Genomic DNA, 19,548 nt, shown 5'->3' with positions numbered 1-19,548 from the left:
CCTTCCCCAGGCTACTGCAGAAGTGACTTCTATGTTGCATGCCAGCCTGTGTTCAGGAGGAGGTGTTCAGCTGCTGCGTCTGCATTCATTGCTCAAGCAACTGTTCTGCGTCTCCTCCAGGTGATCGTCCAGATGGAAGTGCCCCCACATGCCCGGGACCATCCACAGGCAGTCCTCCAGATGATCCAAATGGTTAGCCTGTGTTCATAGCTCTTGTGATAGGTATTTTGTACTAGCATAAGCAGGTTTTCTAAAAGGTTGCAGTTCTGCTGTGCTTAACTTTGCTTTTTTTTTAGAACAATGATAGTAATGAAAAAGATCAGGTGTTTTTTCTAACTCAGAAATGGAGTGGCTATGGATTTTGCTAACCAGAAATTGATGTTTCTTCCCCTCTCCCAAGCTATGACTGCAACTGCTTTCCTTGCTGTTTGCTGGCCTTTTGCCTCTTACATCTGTGGCTGCATGTGGTTGCAGTCACCCTCTATCCTACATTAGCACTCCATGCCAAGAGGAGCCCTCAGAGACCATGGCTTAACTCTTCTTAGGCTTTGCTGTACAAGCCTGTTGTTAGACAAAGCTTCACACTGAATTCACGTTTTCATTATGGAAACGTGCATCTAATTGGTTCCTTCAGCTAGCTTAAATGAAAGATGGGTGGCATCTGTTTAATAAGATCCATCATCATCTGGAGATTAAAGGGGGAAATATTTATACTTTCCTGTATGTTAGTGTATTGGCTTAGTACTTCTATAGTGTTCATTGCTGACTTGGAATTTTATGTTTTAAATGAGTTTTACTTATTGCATAAGTAAATTTTACAAATAATAATAAGTAAATTTAAAAAGGCTCTAATGTAACCGGGTTTCTCTCATTTATTTCCACTATGATTCTCTGTTAAAATAAAACACTCTGTATTTATAGGGCTTCAGTATATGATTTTTGTCTTACATTCTTAGAAACAGTGCCTTTCCGAAGAAATGTTTATGCGAAGAGTGGTGTTCAAACTCATGCATTTCAAAAGGAAAGCAAACTGCAAAAGTTTATAGGTAATTGAGGTATATTGTGTGTTGTCACCCACTTTACCACAGCTGGCTTCTTCAGAAGATTGTCAAGGCAGCCAAAACACTGGGTGTATGGAGAACATATGGCATGTTTCTTAGCTAGCCATGAACTTCTGACTTTCACTGTATATAGCACAGACATAATGCTTTTTTAATATAGGTTTTGTGTATGTGTGTCTATGGGAGTTGATTTTATACTACAATATCATAGAGTGTCATAAGGTATAATAAGGCAAGCTATAATTAAACTACTACTGAGTTGTGTGGTTTAGGATGATACATTATTTCCTTTTGGATTGAGGCCCTTTCTTTCATGTGGTTTCCCTGTCTGCGATTTCTTGTTCTTCAAAATATGATTAAAGCCTCAGCAGACATGCACAGCTAATGACGTAGTGGGAAATTAAGTATTTTAATGACTTTGAGGCGTAAAGCCTGCTGCGCCTCCCCCCCCCCCCTTTATTAAAAACATTATATAATTCTTAATCATGTGAAAATGTATGTGAATTAAGTATGAAAGTTGGACTTGATGATCTTCAAGTTCTTTTCCAACCTAAATAATTCTGTGATTCTGTGATAAAAATGAAAGTGGTTTAATAAACACAAGCGTAAAATGTCTATGAAGAAGCTGAACCATAGATACACAGGATATTGCAAGTAAAGGGTGTGCTCCAAGGCTGTTGTAGTTGATGCAGAAAGGATTACAGTGATGCCAGGTTACAGTAGCAGGCTATAGTGGGAGCACTGATTGCTGAACAAGAGGCTAGGTAAGTGTCTGATGACTGAAGGATTTGGGTGGGGATGCCCTGTGCTGAGGACTGGCTTTGTTTCTGCCCAGTCAGCTGTAGCAGACGTGTTCCTGGAATGGTTTGTGTCAGCCACTTCAATGCCATGTTCCAGCTCCAGTTATAGCAAAAGATCATAAGGCAACGAAAGACTTTGATGGTGCCTGCCCCTGAAATGGAAACATGCCTTCATGGAAAACTGAATGCTGAGTAATATCAGTAGAGGGATAGCACTGAGGGCCTGTGAACAGGGAATGAAGAACTCCAGTGCTGTGGGAAGAATGGTATTTTGTGTGTCAGCATTCAGGTAGTGTGCCAGGCACTTGACAGTATGTTAAAGATGACAATAGGACTGCCAATGTTGAATGATGCTCCTTTTGCCAAATGACAGCTCTACAGCTGTTCTCTTTTGGATGAACCTGTTTGGCTGGAGACCAGGACTGGGTTTCAGAGGAGGCAGCAGCACTGATGTCAGATGGACAGTCTGACAGTGAATGCCAATTTTAAAAAAAAATTTTGGGTGTGTGTGTAAAAAATAAATAATAAAATAAAAAAAATTGGAACATACATACATTGCGTATATGCGTGTGGGGTATGTGAAACATCTATGTACGCTGCTGTCCTTTTCCAGCATAATTTCTATGGTGCAGGATGATACAATTATTTACTAGAGTCTGATGAAAGCTGTGTGCTCTGACTAAATGTTTCTGTCAAGAGATTTCTGCAGTAGTGATCTTCAGTTCTATTTCATTTTTTTTTTTTTTTTTTTGTGATGTTGGTTATAAGTAAAAGCAAGATGGATTAAAACTTAATAAATATCTGCCCTGCTACAAGAATATATAGTGCTTTATTAAAACTAATAGCATATAGCTTTTGACTAATTTAAAACCTTTTCTGTCTCCTTACCACAGCAACAGAATTTGGTGCTTACACAGTGCTTGACCTTTCGAAAAGTACTTTACAAACATTAATTAATTGTTTCCTGAGATTGAAAAAGCCACACAGTGAACACTGTGGGCAGGAACAGTGGGAGCAGCCATGCCAGGAGGACAGAAAGCACCTAGCTACACCTTGTTATTTCCTGTTGTAGACTATTGACAGAGGTGCCAGCCTTCTTTCATGGTTGTTCCCTTCTGAGAGCTTTTACCTTGAGAATTTCATCTTGCGTATTTCATAGCAAATCTCTCCTCTGACAATGCACAACAAAGTTTTGCCTCCTGTATGCTTGCAGGCCCACTGAGGTTTCCACAGGAACTAGCTGGTATAGCTATATTCTCTTAGTATACCTCAAACTAGGAATGATGAGCATTTGTGTGGTACATCCAGGTGGTGATCCTAAGGACTGTAATGAAGTTGGCATTTCTCTGTTTTGCAGATGTGTAAAAATTAAAACTCAGAGAGGACAGAACTGGAAATAACAAATTGGTCTCCTGGCAAGTTGCTCCATAAGTGAATATGTAATATCGTCTAAATATGGAAAACAAATGCTTTGAATTCTGAAATAGAACAAGAATAGAGGACTTAAAAGGTGCAATATATTTTCACATCCTGTGCCTAAGTCAGAGGAAAGGGAAAGCCAGTATAACTATGCTTGTCAAATTGAGTTCATGGTAAGGTAGTGCATACCCTTGGGTATTTGTGTATAGAAATAATGTCTACTATTGTTAGTTAATTTCATTAGCAGATTGCTTGGCAATGGCCAAGTAAGCTAACTTAATAACCACTTAACTACCACCACTTAATAATTACTACTTAATAACAGCAAAAAATACTGTCTCCAACCACACCTATTGCCATTGCTTCATGCACTTGAGATACAGACCAATGATGACTTCTGTCATCAGGGGAACTGGCACAGCTTTGTTGAAATCCCAGTTTTACTACCAAGCACATTAAGCTGTAGTCCTCTAGATTGTAACATGTGCCCTAGGCTCTGGCAGCCCACTGAGTTTGTGTAAATAGTTGTCTGGACTATAGCTTGTCAAGTTTGAGTGCACCTTTCTTTATACCTTGCCCCATCCTATTCCAGGGTAACAGGATGGCATTTGCAGTGATCCCACAGGATCTTAGTTGAAAAGTTGATTAAGGAAGGGAAGAAGGTGTCAGGAAAGAATGAAAAAGGCAGATGAAATCAGGAAAGAAGCTTCATGTTTAACCGTGTTGAAACCTGCTGTTTAGCTGGAATAAGGTTTTTGTAGAGCAATGTCTGCTGCAGTTTCAGGAAATGGTATTGGCAGATGAAAGATTAAAAAAATGATTTGTTTTGTTTTTTATTTAATATGTTTTCTTGACCCTTCAGAAGCAGAAACTCAATTAGCTGATGATTATGATAAATGATGATCTCCTGAGAAGTCAAACAGACTCAGTTCAGATGATAATTATTTATCATCCTTGTCTACTAGATAACAATCAGTCCCGTATACTATTGCCTCTCTCGCTGTCTTTCACTGCACATCTTAGTTAAGGTTTGGACTTCCTATGGGGCATTTTGCAAAGTTAGAACATACCTATGGCTGAAATAGGTCATTCTGTGGCCTATTTAATCCAGTATACTACCTTGCACAGGAAAGAACAGCAAGTGCTCCAGGAGGAGTTACAGGTGTTTCTTGCACTTTCAAGATTTTGTGAAGCTGAAAGATGATGTAACAAAATATTTGGACAGGTTGTTAATGTTGCGTACCACAGTCATCAGCATCATCTTCTCCATGAAATTGGACACGTGGTTTCTGTTTCATTTCAGATTCTCGCCTTTACAACTGGTATGCGCCAGGTTTCTGCAGTCTTGGTAGCCCATCAAGCAACGAGAGCTGGGAACATAGATGACAATTGGTGCAAAGCATCTGTGGATGTGCTAAAATCCCACAGAATTACAAATTTTGATCATTATATGCACAGTGAATCAATGCCTCTTAAATGGCAGAGGGATTGCTTTAGAAAAATGGACAGCTAGACTCTAATAGCCTAGTCAGCACAGTGTATATTCAGTGCTGACAGTCTATTTGTGCTCTTACTTTGAGGCAGCTAAAAATGGACGAATATCCAATGTTAGAGGCACCTTGTGTTAGTTTAAATTGTAATGACCTGGAGAGCTAATGTGTATACACAGGTCAGTTTTAAGTAAGAGTTGACTTTTTCTTTCAAGATTTTGAGTACACATCTTTGCTTAATTATGCTCTTCACTTCCTTTGAAGTCCTCTCCATTTGTATGTTTGCAGTTTGCTGTATGAGAGTGTACATTAACGTTGAGGAATTCTTCAGGGACATAGGACTGAAAGAGCTAGTACAGTGGATTTTTGGATTTTCTTTTCTTTTCATTTCCTTGTTTCTTTCCTTTTTTTAGGCAGGTCTGATAAGGTGTAATTAGACTCCCAGTTCATCACCTCAGCAGGTAGCAATTCTACTCTTGTTCTAATGTCTCACTGCACTGTGTCTGGTGACACTTGATTAAGATGTTATCTGAACACGTTATCTGAATTGATCAATGAAAAAATTCTTAACTTGATATTTAGATTACTAGGTTATGCATTGTTTTTATGAACAGTTGCAGTTCAGTGTCACACATAGGGCTATATTTATAGTCTTCAAGCAGAGAAATAACTCTGCTTTGGTTTCTGTCTACTTGTAGTAAGAAACTTATCTTGGAAACATAGGGCTTTATCTGTATTTTTGGCAGCCTAGGTCTTGCAGGAATGGTTAATCCTGTAATCAGAGCAGAAACTCTAGAGTTCTTGAAAATACAGCGTCCTGATTGTTGCTTATTAAGCTGAGTTTCCACATTACGTAAGAGTAGTAGTAATAATAATAAAGGTGAATATCCAATTATCCAATTAGCTGAGTATAGAGTATAACACAAAGGCTACTTAGAAACCAATGAGCTGAAAGATTTTTTGGCTTTATAAAGGTGATGTTGAAATCCACATTTAGTAATCCAGATTAAATGAATGGAGTGAATGGGGGCTGCTGCTATCACTTCCCTATATATATATATTTAAAAAAACAACCAGATGTTCTTGTTGTTAGTTTCAGTATAATGCTGTGATGGGCATTTTTCATCTATATAGGAACATTCTTCATGGAAGCATTGAACATGAAATGAACATTGTTTACCCAAGCAGTTCTTGCAATATAAATAGTGGCATATATTCTATGAAATGTCACTGCAGACTGACTGCTGGAGGTCAGGGAGTTAAATATTGGAGTTGGATTCAAACAGGACCGGGTAATTTAATAACCCGTAAAAGCATTAGTAGTTATGCATGCTAAGATAAAGGTTATCATGCTTTGCTCCCTAAGCTGATTGTTGTAGGGACCTGTGGTGCCGCTTCTTACCTCTGCTGACTTTAGAACAACACAAGAGCTAATGGCATTGAAGAGGTAGAAGGGTTTTCTTAAAGTTGAATCAACTTTGAAAACAAGAAGGATAGTGGGTTTAAATATTCAATGATCTCAATTTGTAATCTTACTTTGCTTTGTCTGTGCCAATGAGATATTTGCAAAGTAAGTGTTGCATGAGGGTTGGTTAATGTTGATGCAGCACCACTAGGAGGTAAAATGCTGAGTCTTATTCTATTGCCAAAAATATTACTAGGGTGAAGTAATAGGAGCAGCTTGTTATGAGTCAGAGAATTTTGAAGTGGATTAGGAATTTTTAATCTCCATGTCGGTCCAGATGGATACCTCAATAGAGAGAATCTGGTAAGCTTTTGGGAAAAGATGTTCATAACAGCCATACTGAGACTATTAGAAGAGCTAATCAGAACTGAACAGCTTTAGTCTGCTTGCTTAGTAGTGCAAGTGTGCACACAAGGAAACATGGAATAAAAATAGCATTTGAAAGGTAATAAAATATTTCTTGTTTGTTGATTTAGCATAGTTCTTTTGAACAAAACTCATAGCCAATTAGTGTTATGAGAGAAGAATGTAGAGTATGCTAGCCAGACACGCTCGACTAGGAAAAAAAATCTACTTTTTAGTATCTATTTATTCAGGACTGGCAGCAATTTCAAGTATGCCTCTTGATCTGGACTTCATGAGTGAATATTGAACAGAAGGAACACATTTTGAGTGGGATTGTTACTTGATGGTCAAGCACACCGAGGCAGCAGTTGAGTGTGTGCTGAAACATATTGTGCTCTAATACCGGTCTGGGTATATAGAAGATTTCATTACAGTTAGACTTTTAATTCTGAGGGAGGAGCTATTAACTTCAAATATAATTATCTTGTCACTTATAATATTTGTTCTCATATTCTGTTCCTCCCTTTCTATTTCTACTTTGTTTCCCTCTTTTCTTGGAAGTACTTATTTACATTTTCTTATTTCTTCTACACTTCCCTAATTAATGGGAAGATGGAGGAGTACTGGAAATGTTGAGTTAGTGTTAACTGTGCATTGTCCTTGTATTGCATTCAAACATGGGAATCTTAAAACAAGGAGAAAAAAAATGTGCATAGTTCTCTAGTTTCATTTTACAAAGGTGGAAGACTTCAGGGACTTTTTTTGGTGTTATTTTTTTCCCTCCATTCTTCTGTCTTTTCCAGTCTTGTAGTTTATAGTCACAAAAGCCAGGGATGCCTTGAGTTGCCAATAACAGGGATTCCCTCCCCCTTCTCAATCTCAAGCAGCAGAGGAAAAAACAATCCCCTCATCTAACTGAATATCTAACTGCTTTTCGTGCTGGAGGTTACTGCAGTTCGCATCTACTGAAGTTGGTGTAGGAATCTGGAAGGGAAACGATAAATGAGTCCCTGTGTAACCGTGACTGATCTTTCAGAGTGTAGGCAGTTTGTCTGGTGTCATTGTTAAATGTCAGGAACAGTGCACAGAAATTAGGATTTCAGCAAACATTTTTACCTGACTTCGTGAAATTGTGGTGACCTTTTAAATCTGGTTGCTGAGATTATAGGCGTAGGACAGAAGGAAAGTTTAATTTTGAGGGTTGGTTGTGTCTGTACACATCAATCCCCCTGTGATGCAAACGTTTGTTCTTTTATTCCCTTTGATAAGTGATAACTTAGTGAAAATCAGGAAGTGTTCATAAGCAGGTATGGAGATAATAGAGTTAATTAAATAACTCAAGTGATCATTTTGAGGTTTTCTAATTACCAGTGGTGTAGTATTATAGAGCATGGTATACTTGAATTATTTTTAAAACAATTTTTGTTAAAATATTTATGTATTTTTAATACATAATGATTTAAAGAAATCTTTAAAAACTGGAAAGGCTTTTCAGCTCCTTGTGCTTTGTCAGGAAGGGAGAAACTGAGTAATCCACGGATAGTGAAATTCAATAAACACAAGGATTGCACAACTTTGGAAAGCAGAAAACACAGATGTATTAGTATATAGTGTTAGGTGCAACATCTAAGTGATTTTTTTTTTTTTTCATCAGAAAAGCCCTCAGCTGTGGTTTTACTGTTGGAAAAAATACTAAGTAGAGCTTTTGTTAATTCTGTATTTGAATAGGTTACAGTGTGTTCTTTGTTTATGCCAAATCTTTTTTAATCGAAAAGACTAAGTGTAATATATTAGCTGAAGGCCTGTGCTGGAGGTGCCCATCAGAAGGTTATGTGGAAATTTGTGATAATGGTTAGTACATCTTTTTATGCACAAGTGCTCATCCCTTGGAAATAATAGTAAATGGGCTAGAGGGCTTTAGTAAATGGGCTTTTCTTCTCTTTTAACATGATCAGAGGTTGCAGTCACTGTGTAGTTACCACACTCAAGAAACCAGTCTAGCTTTCAGGCAGTGGGAACTGTTTATAATGCTATACAAGTTCATGGGCAGTAAGGAAGCCTGCCCGCCTGCCCTTTAGTGGTTCATCTGATACCTGAAGGAACTGTCACTTGTGAAAGCCAACCTGGCTTCTAGAAAATAGGTACAGGTAAAAGCTCTGGTTGGAGTGGAATCGATTATGATAAAACATGCAGGTTACTTTCAGGGAGGCAAGAACAAGGGGTCCAAAGGCCTTGATTAGCTTGTTTCAAATGAAATGACAATAAGATGAAAATAAGAAGTGAAAATAAGACTTTCCCTCCTAAAGTATCTGCTGTTGTTTAACAAACAACCTCCCCTCCAAAACAAGTGAAATTACAGCTTGAAAATTGACATTGAGTTCTTCGTGTTATTTGCTCAGAAACCGCCTCTGAAAGGAAGTTTCCCAATTTTCTGCCATGGAAATTCCACTTCCTTGTATTTGTTTATTGTAATGTTGTTCCTTGAAATGTTTTGGCAGAAGAAATGTTTTAGTTTAGCCTTATTTAAAGAGCTTGTTAGTGTGTGTAACAAATGAGAATTTTTATGTGATGGGGTATGTTGTTTTTTTTTTGTTGTTGCATTTTGGTAAAATGGTATGTATAGATTTATTTCTTTCAGATTTTAATGTGCATTGGTATTTTTCATTATTCCGTCCGTTAAAAGGCAGGTGGTTAGCTTAACGCACACTGAACTGTGGTATATCCAAAGGGGTTACATTTCAGAGTCTAATCCCCTCTTAGATGCTTCAGGGAGTTTCTGGAGTATTTCCTGATACCGTCAAGATACACTAGCATACTATGTAGTGTGCTACATAGTTAACAATATTAATTATGACAAGGAGAACAAAAAAATGTTTTTAATTCTATTTATTTACTTAACCATCAACATGGTGACATTACAGCTGTAGGAGTAATAGTGCTTTGTTCTCCGTTATTGACCAGCGGTGTTGGTGGACAGCTGCAAGAATAACTGCAAGCAGTCAGACTGAGGGTTAAGCAGTTATTTATTTATTTTTTTTTTAATTGCAAGTTTCCTAGGATCACTTGGAGTGCTTGAAGTTAATCATTAGCTAAGTGCTTTGTTGGATCAGGGCCAAGGCGCTCCCTTCCTCAAGGACCCCGCCTCTATTTATTTTAATCTGTTTTTCAGTCTATCGTTTCCAAGTTAAGGGGGACTTTTTAAAATTCAAACAGGTCATCTCAGTGTCGGCATTTGATGCTGCTTTATTCTGTATTGTTCTTCTATGTTTCCTAAAGTACAAGCAAGAAGGAGAAAGCTCCTGGTGGAAGGAACCTGCAGCCTGATAAGAGGCAACGTGAGAAAGCGAGGTGGTGTTCAGCTGGGCTGGGGCAGGGAGCGTGAGGGCTCCTGCAGTCAGATCCCACAGTTACTTGAGCATGCATGCATCTTGATTCAATTATTTGGGTTAAACAGAACAATTGCTCACTAAGCTGAAAATAAAACATAGTGAAATCTCAAAATACATTTTTGGAACTTCTTGCCTCTGTGATTTTCAAATGAAATAAGAACTATTAAAAATTTGTCCCAAATCAACAATATTTACACTGTCTGATGGCCCTTTCACAGAACCACAGAATCACAGAATTTTCTAGGTTGGAAGAGACCTCAAGATCATCGAGTCCAACCTCTGACCTAACGCTAACAGTCCCCACTAAACCATTTCCCTAAGCTCTACATCTAAACCTCTTTTGAAGACTTCCAGGGATGGTGACTCCACCACTTCCCTGGGCAGCCTGTTCCAGTGCCTCACAACCCTTTCAGTGAAGAAGTTCTTTCTAACATCTAACCTAAAACTCCCCTGGCTCAACTTAAGCCCATTCCCCCTCGTCCTGTCACCAGGCACGTGGGAGAACAGGCCAACCCCCACCTCGCTACAGCCTCCCTTGAGGTACCCATAGAGAGCGATAAGGTCACCCCTGAGCCTCCTCTTCTCCAGGCTGAACAAGCCCAGCTCCCTCAGCCGCTCCTCGTAGCACTTGTTCTCCAGGCCCCTCACCAGCTTTGTTGCCCTTCTCTGTACCCGCTCAAGCACCTCGATGTCCTTCTTGTAGCGAGGGGCCCAAAACTGAACACAGTTTTCTTTCTCTTGCAGTAGCTGTTCTCAGTGTTCTTAATCAAACAGCAGGTGCTGTTTCCATACAAAAAGAAACATGCCAAGGAGAGCAGCAGTGTGGCCAGAGATGCTTTGGCTGAGATTAGACGACACTATTGAATGAGAAAATGTTTGGAAGGATACGTAGTGTGTTTGAAATATGGAGCTACATCTCTTTATAACCCCATAATGAAAGTAAAATCACACGTATAAATCAGACTAGTACATTCAGTTGCAAGTGTGGCTTGTCAGAAGGGACATAAAATAGAGAAATATTTTAATGAATTATAACTCTTTCCTGTGAATGTTTGGGTTTAGAATAGAGGCAAACATAAATAAAATTCTCACAGAGTAATTTCCATGAAGGTAAGTTAGTGGGCTCCATGGACTTCTAAGGCTTCATTCCTTCAGCAGATCATACATACATGTATCTGGAGATAAAAAATACTTAACTGTCTGAATGACTGATTTTAGGAGCTGTCCTATTGTCAGAAGCGCAAATCTGTAAATTCAGTAAGTAACTGAAAGTAAGGAAGCTGCTCACTAAGAAGTAAGAATGTTGTATATCTGTACTTAGCTCAGCCTCTGGTTTTATTCCTTGCTTGCTTCCACTCTTAAATAGTTTACACCAACAAAGCAAGGTGTTTAGTTCTGGAAAATGGCCTGAGAGCTAGGACAGCAGCTTGGCAATGAGCAGGAGTATGCTCTGGGCTAGCTGGAGAGCCCTGCAGCTCTGGTGTGTGGCTGCATGGGGCGGTCGGTGCTCAGTGATGGATGCATCAGTGCTCCTTCCAGCTCGGCTCAGCCTTCACTTGGCATCACTTCAGGAGCAAGCCTGAGCTGCCTTGCTTTCTGTGCACTGCTTCTTATGTGGTCGTAGAGGAGGAGTTCACAAAGCTGTCTGAATTGGATTATTAGGCTAATAGTGACCTGCTTGAAGCTTACCTGCTGATAATATACAATGGCACACACAAGCATTTTTCTATGCCATTTGTGCAGATATATATTGATATTTTCATAAGTAATTTTATGGGTGCTTTCATTTGTTACTTGAAAAGCAATTATTCTAGGTTTTAATGAAAAACAGATTTTTTTTTTTTTTTTTTTTCATAGAAGTGAAGGCAGATTAACAGACCTTTTCTGTCTTCAAATTTAAAACACCAGCATTTTCTCAGGAACAGGTATTTCTGCAAATAAGAACATTTTGTCTTTGAAGGGCATTGCTTTGATTAAATTTAAGTGGAAATGTTCACCCCATGTCTGTGGAATATTCTTTTCATAATTTGCAAAGTAGTCAGTCCATATAAAATTCAAATGTATAGCCTGCTGCTGATTTTATGCCACCACGTGAAGCCAGAACAGGGAGTGACAAGGCTAACTGGAGTCTCTTGGGCTTACTCATCCATGTACAGTGTTTGCTAGTGTAAAATTCAAGGTGCATTGCACTCAAGAAAGATATATTTGCTCAGAAATGTTTAATGTGTTCTAGAGATGCTTGGGAAATTTTGAATAAAATCAGGAGAAAGAGTACGTTGCAAAAACCACTTAGGTCTCTCATTCTATTTCTGGTAACTTTGAAAGCAACAAGCGTGGGCTGGCAGGGATGTTGAAGTGCACAAGTGTGCTTCTGCTTTTCATCTGGAGGTAGCTGAGGTTTGAAAAGCTGACACCTTTTTCAAGTGAGGTGTATGGCTTTTCATTTTTTTAACTGGAGTCCCAGAAGTTATATAAAGGCTTTCTTGGATCTTACCATCAACATAACTTCTCATAGTTCCTGGAAGGACTTGATGGTTATTCTCACTGTCATGTGTAATATTTTGATTTTGTTATAGATTGTCTGTCAGTAAAAATACAGCCACTCTACTATTACTGTGCAGTAGGACAGATATTGCTTCCATACAAAAGTTGATGAATGGCGGATTAATTAAACTTAGTTGTTGACTGATCTTGTCCTGGTTTTTGTCCCTTTTTTTTTTTTTTTTTTTTTTTTAAACCGCTATGCAAATATGCTATATAAGGCCTCTACTAGCGATGGACAAGCAGCTGAAATCACCTCCTATAATCATATTCTCAGTACGGTGAAGTATCAGACTTTCACAGAGTGATAGCTAGACTCTGATAAGCCTGAATTATACTCAGGGTGGATGCGTGTACCCTGAGGGCATCTGTCCCCTCCTTGAAGTGGCATGTCAGATCACATCTGTAAGCGTATGTAGCCGGTATTGAGATTGAGAGGACTCTTAAAATGCAATTCAGAGTGATTTGTAATCCTTTTACTGGGACCTATTTCTGGGTTATTTTTCTTGTATTCATTTAGTTTAAAGCTGTGTCTATTAAATTAAGTTGCCTTTTTTTCCAATGCATTTTCTCAGCCTCTCGGCTTCTTAAGATAATAACGAGTGAAAACCGAATCTCACACTGTGACCTTCTAGCTTTTTCTTTAGTGGTCCAAATCAATCATAAAGATGTGCATGTTACATCAAATACGTATTTAAAATGCAGCCTGAACACAGAAATGCAATGGTGAAATGGTGCAGAATCAATAAAAGTCAGCTACAGCTCTTGCTGTTTAGCTAGCTGCTGGGTGTTGCAGCACATAGGTAAGAGAAAGCTAGTGTCCTGGTTTACAAAGGACAGAGATACTAGCAAGGTAATTGTTAAACATTTTTTCCTGCAGAGCTCAGCTTGTGTTAAATATTGTCAGTTCATTGCCCTGTAACTTCAAACCCATTTCTTCGCAGGATTCTTTCCCCCTCAAGAAGCATTAGCATCAAATGGTGTCAGTTCTGTTTGGTACAGTGCATTGAGATGTGGGGATTGATCAAGTGTAGCTAATGATACAAATTTGCTAACCAGGCGGTGGAAGCGCCATGCTCCTCAAGCACCCCTACAACATTATGTGTTTTTTTTTTTTTTTTTTTTCTTCACTGAAATGCCTTGATACAATTGGGAGGTATGTATTTGAAAGTAAGTGCCACCAATTCCGTGTAATGCTTTTGTGGGCTTAAACCAGCTGTTTCCAACTTTACAAAAAATACTCTCCTGATGGGTATGACATGGAGCCACTCACCTTCCTTCAGAAAGAATAGGTGAATGCTGAACAGTAAAATTAAAGGCACTGTTACAGTAGATACAGCTCTTGGAGTATTTTCCATTTATGATAATAGGCTGTATAGCTTCCAGAATGAAATCCACTGTTTTGAACTAAGCTGTTTGTACAGTTGATACTGCATCTGGTTTATATTTTATTTATTTTATTATTATTTTTTAACGTGTTGTGAGCATCAGCTTGTAGTTGGCACCGTCTGTCAGCTATTGAGTGACAGGTGAAGATAAACTGATGCCCCTAGCTTATTTCTTTGCATGCAGGTGAGCTTGTGTTGTTAACACGTGCTATGAAACGACCATTCAACAGAAGCATCTTCTCTCAGCAGCATCTAATACATACTAGATCGATGATTGGTGGGAATCCTGTGTTATTAACTCATATTCACATTTGTTGTTAACAAAATACCTTTGAAAATATTAAAAAATAATTTTAAGAGCAATTTTAAGAAAGAAAAGAATGCTGTAGAATCCTTGTGAGTTTCTTTCTTTAAGCAATTTCAGTAGAAGCCCTAGAAATGTAGATCTAGACTAAAAATGGGGGGAAAAAGGCTCTGAAAACATAGTAAACAAACAAACAAAAAAAAAAGCATTTAGGAGCTGGTCATAAGATTTGGAATTTTGATTAGGTTCTTCTGACTTACTGGAAATGTTTTGGGGGCAGTAATCAAAAGAGTAAGTGGAAACATTCATATACTGATTAACCTTTCAGATTGTGTACAGGTGTAGGGAGGTTTTCTTACAGCTGAGTAGATAGCACAGAAAGAGAAGGACGTACTTCAGAATATATTCCTTCAATTTTGGAGCCTTTTTACCACATTTCTGAGATGGTAAAAGCTTCCAGATATCTCAGTTTGAAACAGATCTTGTACCATCTTTCTATTATGCTCAGTGTGAGCCCAGGGAAGCTGAAGCTTTGGCCAGGGCATGGTTTTTGGCCTGTGTCTTTCTCTGGCAAATGGCCTGCAAGAAAATAGCCTTCGTTTATGCTTTAGATTCAGGTCCAGCAAATTATTCATCAAATGCATCTGCTGTCACAGTGCAGTAGAAATTGGAGAAGAAGGGGTGAAAATGGGTCAAAAAACGAAGATTGACGTTGAGAACATAGGTAAGAGAAAGACTGCTTTTTCTTTGTGGTGTTCCTTTTTCTTTAGAGAGCTGATTCCCCTGGAGCAAAAAGGTGATTGTTTTGGAAAGCTGCCAGGTATCAAGTAATCAGACTGTTTGTTTATCCATGCTGACAAACGGGAATTGCTGTTTCAAGACCTTAGAAATGAACGGTATGGCCAATTTAAAATTAAACCTCATAGAGGAATTAATTTTCCTATTATCTTCCCAGGTATTTTTCTTTTCTATGAAAGGAGGTCAAAGCCTTAAATGCCATACACATCTTACCCTCAAATCCTGGGAGCAAAACTACTCTGGGAAGTTCTTCAGTCCTTCTCTGTAGAGGAAGCACAGAAGTGAGCCATAAAGTTAGACTTAGAAAATACAGATTTTCTTCTGTGTTCATCCCTAAAGTCTGGAAGGCTTATAATAAGCACCACATCCTCACATATTGCTCCATAATGCTGTGTCTAGGGGGATAAATACTGTTATCTTGAGGTAGTGTGAGCAGAGACCAGCCTTACTAGGAAATTATGTGAAAATTTATGAAGTCTTCCACGTACTACCCCTTAAAGTCCCTGTTGAAGGTGTGAGATAAACAGAGGGAAATATTTGACCGCCACTCAAATTATGATATATGGGCAAGTGCAAGGATGTGCATGTCCTAGGTTTGACTACTGCTTGATGTACAGTTATTTTTTCTGCCATGCAATTAGGGGTGACAGGGCAGCCTTCCATGTGTGCGGAAGTTTGGTTTGCAAAGCAGCACAGATTACTTGGCAAAATCTTGCTGCTGCAGAACACACATGAAGAAGGGAGAGGCCTTTGTGTAGCTTTGTGCTTACAGGAAAAAGATGTTGGGAGTAGTATGAAAGCTTCCTGCAAAAATTTGGAAACATATGAAGGTTCAAATGTTATCCTTTGCTCATCTCACAAGAGAACAAATTTTAGTCATTTGCCCCAAAAGGAAGGAAGGAATAATTTGTCTGAAACTCTGCGGAAATGGTAGAGTTCCCTTACATACACACACAGGTGTTTCCTGCATTGAATGTGATATATCCATAAATTAGCATATAGCTTTGCATGTCTTTGGCATTCTCTGGAGCAAAATAGGTGAATGAATTTTGTTTTCCTTAGCCTTGCAGTTGTGGAAGTAGTATAAACAGCTTTTCAGCCACAGTGCACACTGGATATTTCTAACATCAGCGTTCCTCGTTTTGTTAAAACAGTTTTTCATCAACACAAGTCTCAAGGAAGGACAGGGATGCTTTTCATAAGGCTAGCAAGTTAGCAGCAATAGTATAGGTCCTTAGCACCTCAGACAAAGCCTGATAAGTCATCTCCTACAGAGTGAAATACATCATTTGAGACATGTTTTAGAACTAAACTGAGCAAAATTATGAGTAGACAGTACACTGACACTGCAGTCTTGAGTGCTGGGCATTCTTAAATGCTGTAGTCATGACTGGGTATACTGAAATTGAGGGCGTCCATGTTGCTACCAGTGGGATGATCCTGCCATTATCTTTGTTCCAGGCATTAACGTTGGGTGGCTGTTCCTTACCGTAGCTTGTGGGAAACTTGCTTTGCTTTTTTTTCTAGTTAATTTTCAACCTGTTACGTTCTCTGATTCGGTTTATTCCCTGCTCTAATAGCAGCCATGGTGGCAGGAAAGGATGAGGTGGGAGAGGAGGCCAGAGTCCATATGCAGTGACCAAATGGGTTGAAGTGACTTGCAGCTGTTTGCTGGGGTATTTGGCATGCATGAAAACAAACAAACAAAACAAAAAAAGCAAAAAAGGGAAACTAAACATTGGATTTTGTTTCTGCTCTTAGAAAATATTTCAAGGGGGGTGAGAGGAGGGAAGGAGAAAATGATTTATGTATTTCTCTTAATGTTGCAAGCAATGAATGGATTTATACTACTAGATTTGGTGTGCAATCACAATTTCTTTACTTTTTTGATTGTTACTGAGGCACACACTAAAGCTAAAGCTTTCTTACGGAAAGCAGCATGTCTAGGCAGCAGTGTGATTGACAGCCATGAGGAATTTCCAGCTGGCACACAATATGCTAGTGTACCAGCAAACAGCATAAATTGGTGAGGATGCAGGCTGTGCCCCCTGTTCCAGGTGTTGCTCTGAGTCCCTCTGCAATTCCCATTTGAGCTGAACTCCTAAATGCTGATCTTTAAAAGCCCTCCCTTGGCTGAACTTCTGCAAAGGATTACAGCACAGGGATGTTCTGCTCCACGGGGAATTTCCCTTTTTGAGAACTGGGGGATTGTCTGGCCCGTGTGTTTGTTCTTTTAGAGGGCACTGCCAAGCCCATCACTGTTCTGCTGTGTGGCTGAAGTGCTGCTGCCAGGTAGCATTCCCATTTCTTCCTTTGAGGACTCGGTTTTAACAGCTCAGTGAAGTTGTATAAAATGTATTTAACACATAGTAAACAGGCTCTTGAGTTAGCTCATGTATTTTTCCAGTTAATTTAGTACTTTACTAAGCACTGTCCATTTGTAAATCTGGTATGCATCCTGTACCTTTTTTCTGTCCATACAGCACATTTGAAAAAGGGTTTTTGCTAATTACAGTTCAATAGTTCAGACCTATTGTATGGTGAAACCATTCTAATTGCATTCTCAGGACATACATAGACTGCACTGGTGACATTCATGATTTTTTTTTTTTTTATTAGAATTGCTACCTCTCTTCTCATTCCTGGAGATGCTTTCTCTTAGAAACACAGCTACATTTTGCTGTATTATGATAAAATTAATTGATAATTGATATTCAGAGTCTCTTGTTTGTACCTTTTCACAGATTCCTGACTAAAACTGAGAAGAACTTTTTTTTTTCTTTTTTTTTTTTTTCTGGATGTATGAATGGTACAGGACATGGAGAAACTATGTTTTAGAAAAATATGTAAAAGCTCCTACAAATGGGCAAGCAAAAGTCTTAACACCATGTTTTTAGTATGAGAATGGTTCTTATGTTGATCATTAAAGAAAACACTGAAGTGGCTCCTTTACTTATGCATTAAAGTGATATACTTACCACTGAGCAGAAAATACATATTACTGTTTTAAAAATCCTTGTTTCAAGCTTTTGTATATATATCAACGAAGGAGATGATTTATGCTTCTGCTACAAGCAGTTATATTGCATCTTAAAGCTGCAGTTGCCATACAAGTTCAGAAAAACAAAATCTCCAAGATTAAAAGCCATTGTCCAGCTGTGGAAATGTGGTGATTTCTGAACTGGGGGTGTGAATCTCAGTTCTAGTGATCTCAGATTATACTTTAGCCAGAAGTGAAAGTTCTTCAGCGTTAGGTTTGTGTTCATGCATTTGCTAATACACGTAACTTGATTTTTGGGTGGATGACAGCTGGTGATGCACAGTGCCTCCCAGTCAGGTCTTTACATTTTTTTTATTTTTATTTATTTATTTATTTATTTATTGCATTAGAAACCTTGTAGGGAGTACAAATCTGCAAATCCAGTTCATGATTTCAGTAGTTTTTGTGCAAGATCTGCTTGATGAATATGAAGATATATTTCAATACTAGGTTTGCTTACAGCTTGGCAAGGTAGGAAAGTGAATTTGTACATGCTTGAGCTGAAATTTTCCTGGTACCAGGCTCTTCTATTGTTTAAATTTGCATTGCTGCCACAATTCATTAGAAATTATCTTCAAGAATGCATCTACAGCAGGTGGTTCTTTGTATTGATAAATGGAAAATGGGCAAGGATTCTTTTCTGTTTCTTAATTGTGTTCAGCACACACAGTTTAGTTAAACTAAGGATCATTCTATTTGCCCATGGATCTAGATTGTGATTTATTTTCCGTTAAATTAATGACTATCTCTCTGTGTATTGGAGCCTGTTGACTTCAAAAAGTATAACTGCATCTAAAAATGTTACGTGGTCCTTTCCACTTAGTTGTATTTGAGATTTTTGCTCTTTTTCAGAAAAACATCTCTGCAGCAAAAGGGATGTCAAGCCCATGTGGTAGAGATGTTATTTTGCTTTTACTGTGTGCTTATTAACTATTGAAAATGGAATGTATTTTGATGAAAGTTGACAATGCTTACATATTAAATCACAAGCTTTATGTATTTTAAAGAATTAGCTAAGAGGATTGCTAGGATTGAAGAAATAAGTGGAATTGGTTTTGTTAATATTTGTTGCAGAAGCAATGTTGTTTATATTTCTTAATGTATTTGTGCAACATATGTGTCAGTTCTAATTGCTTTTGGTTAATATAGAACATGCTTCTTCCAAGGAGCTGAACAAATAAACAAACAAAAAAGCTCCATGTGTTGTTAACACAGGTGAGGCTTTCAACAAATAATTGATCTTTGGCTTAATGTCTTAATCTTTGACAGCAGTAGGAGCTGTATTAAAGTACTTGTTGCAGGAAGCACGGCCGAAAGCATGACAGACACCAGTAGAGTCAGATCATGCTCCATTTTATTGCCCGAATAGCCTAACTTTTATAGTGAACTTAACAGGGGCGGACAGTGTCTCACACAAGATTATTGGTCAAAAGCACTCAGACAAACAACTACAAGAAAACAACCCCACCTGCAAGAAAACAACCCCCTTGTGATTAGCAGTCACACAG

Source organism: Netta rufina, assembly GCF_964035555.1.
Source record: "Netta rufina genome assembly, chromosome: 4".
NCBI classification, from domain to species: domain Eukaryota; kingdom Metazoa; phylum Chordata; class Aves; order Anseriformes; family Anatidae; genus Netta; species Netta rufina.
This window is presented reverse-complemented; position numbering follows the sequence as displayed.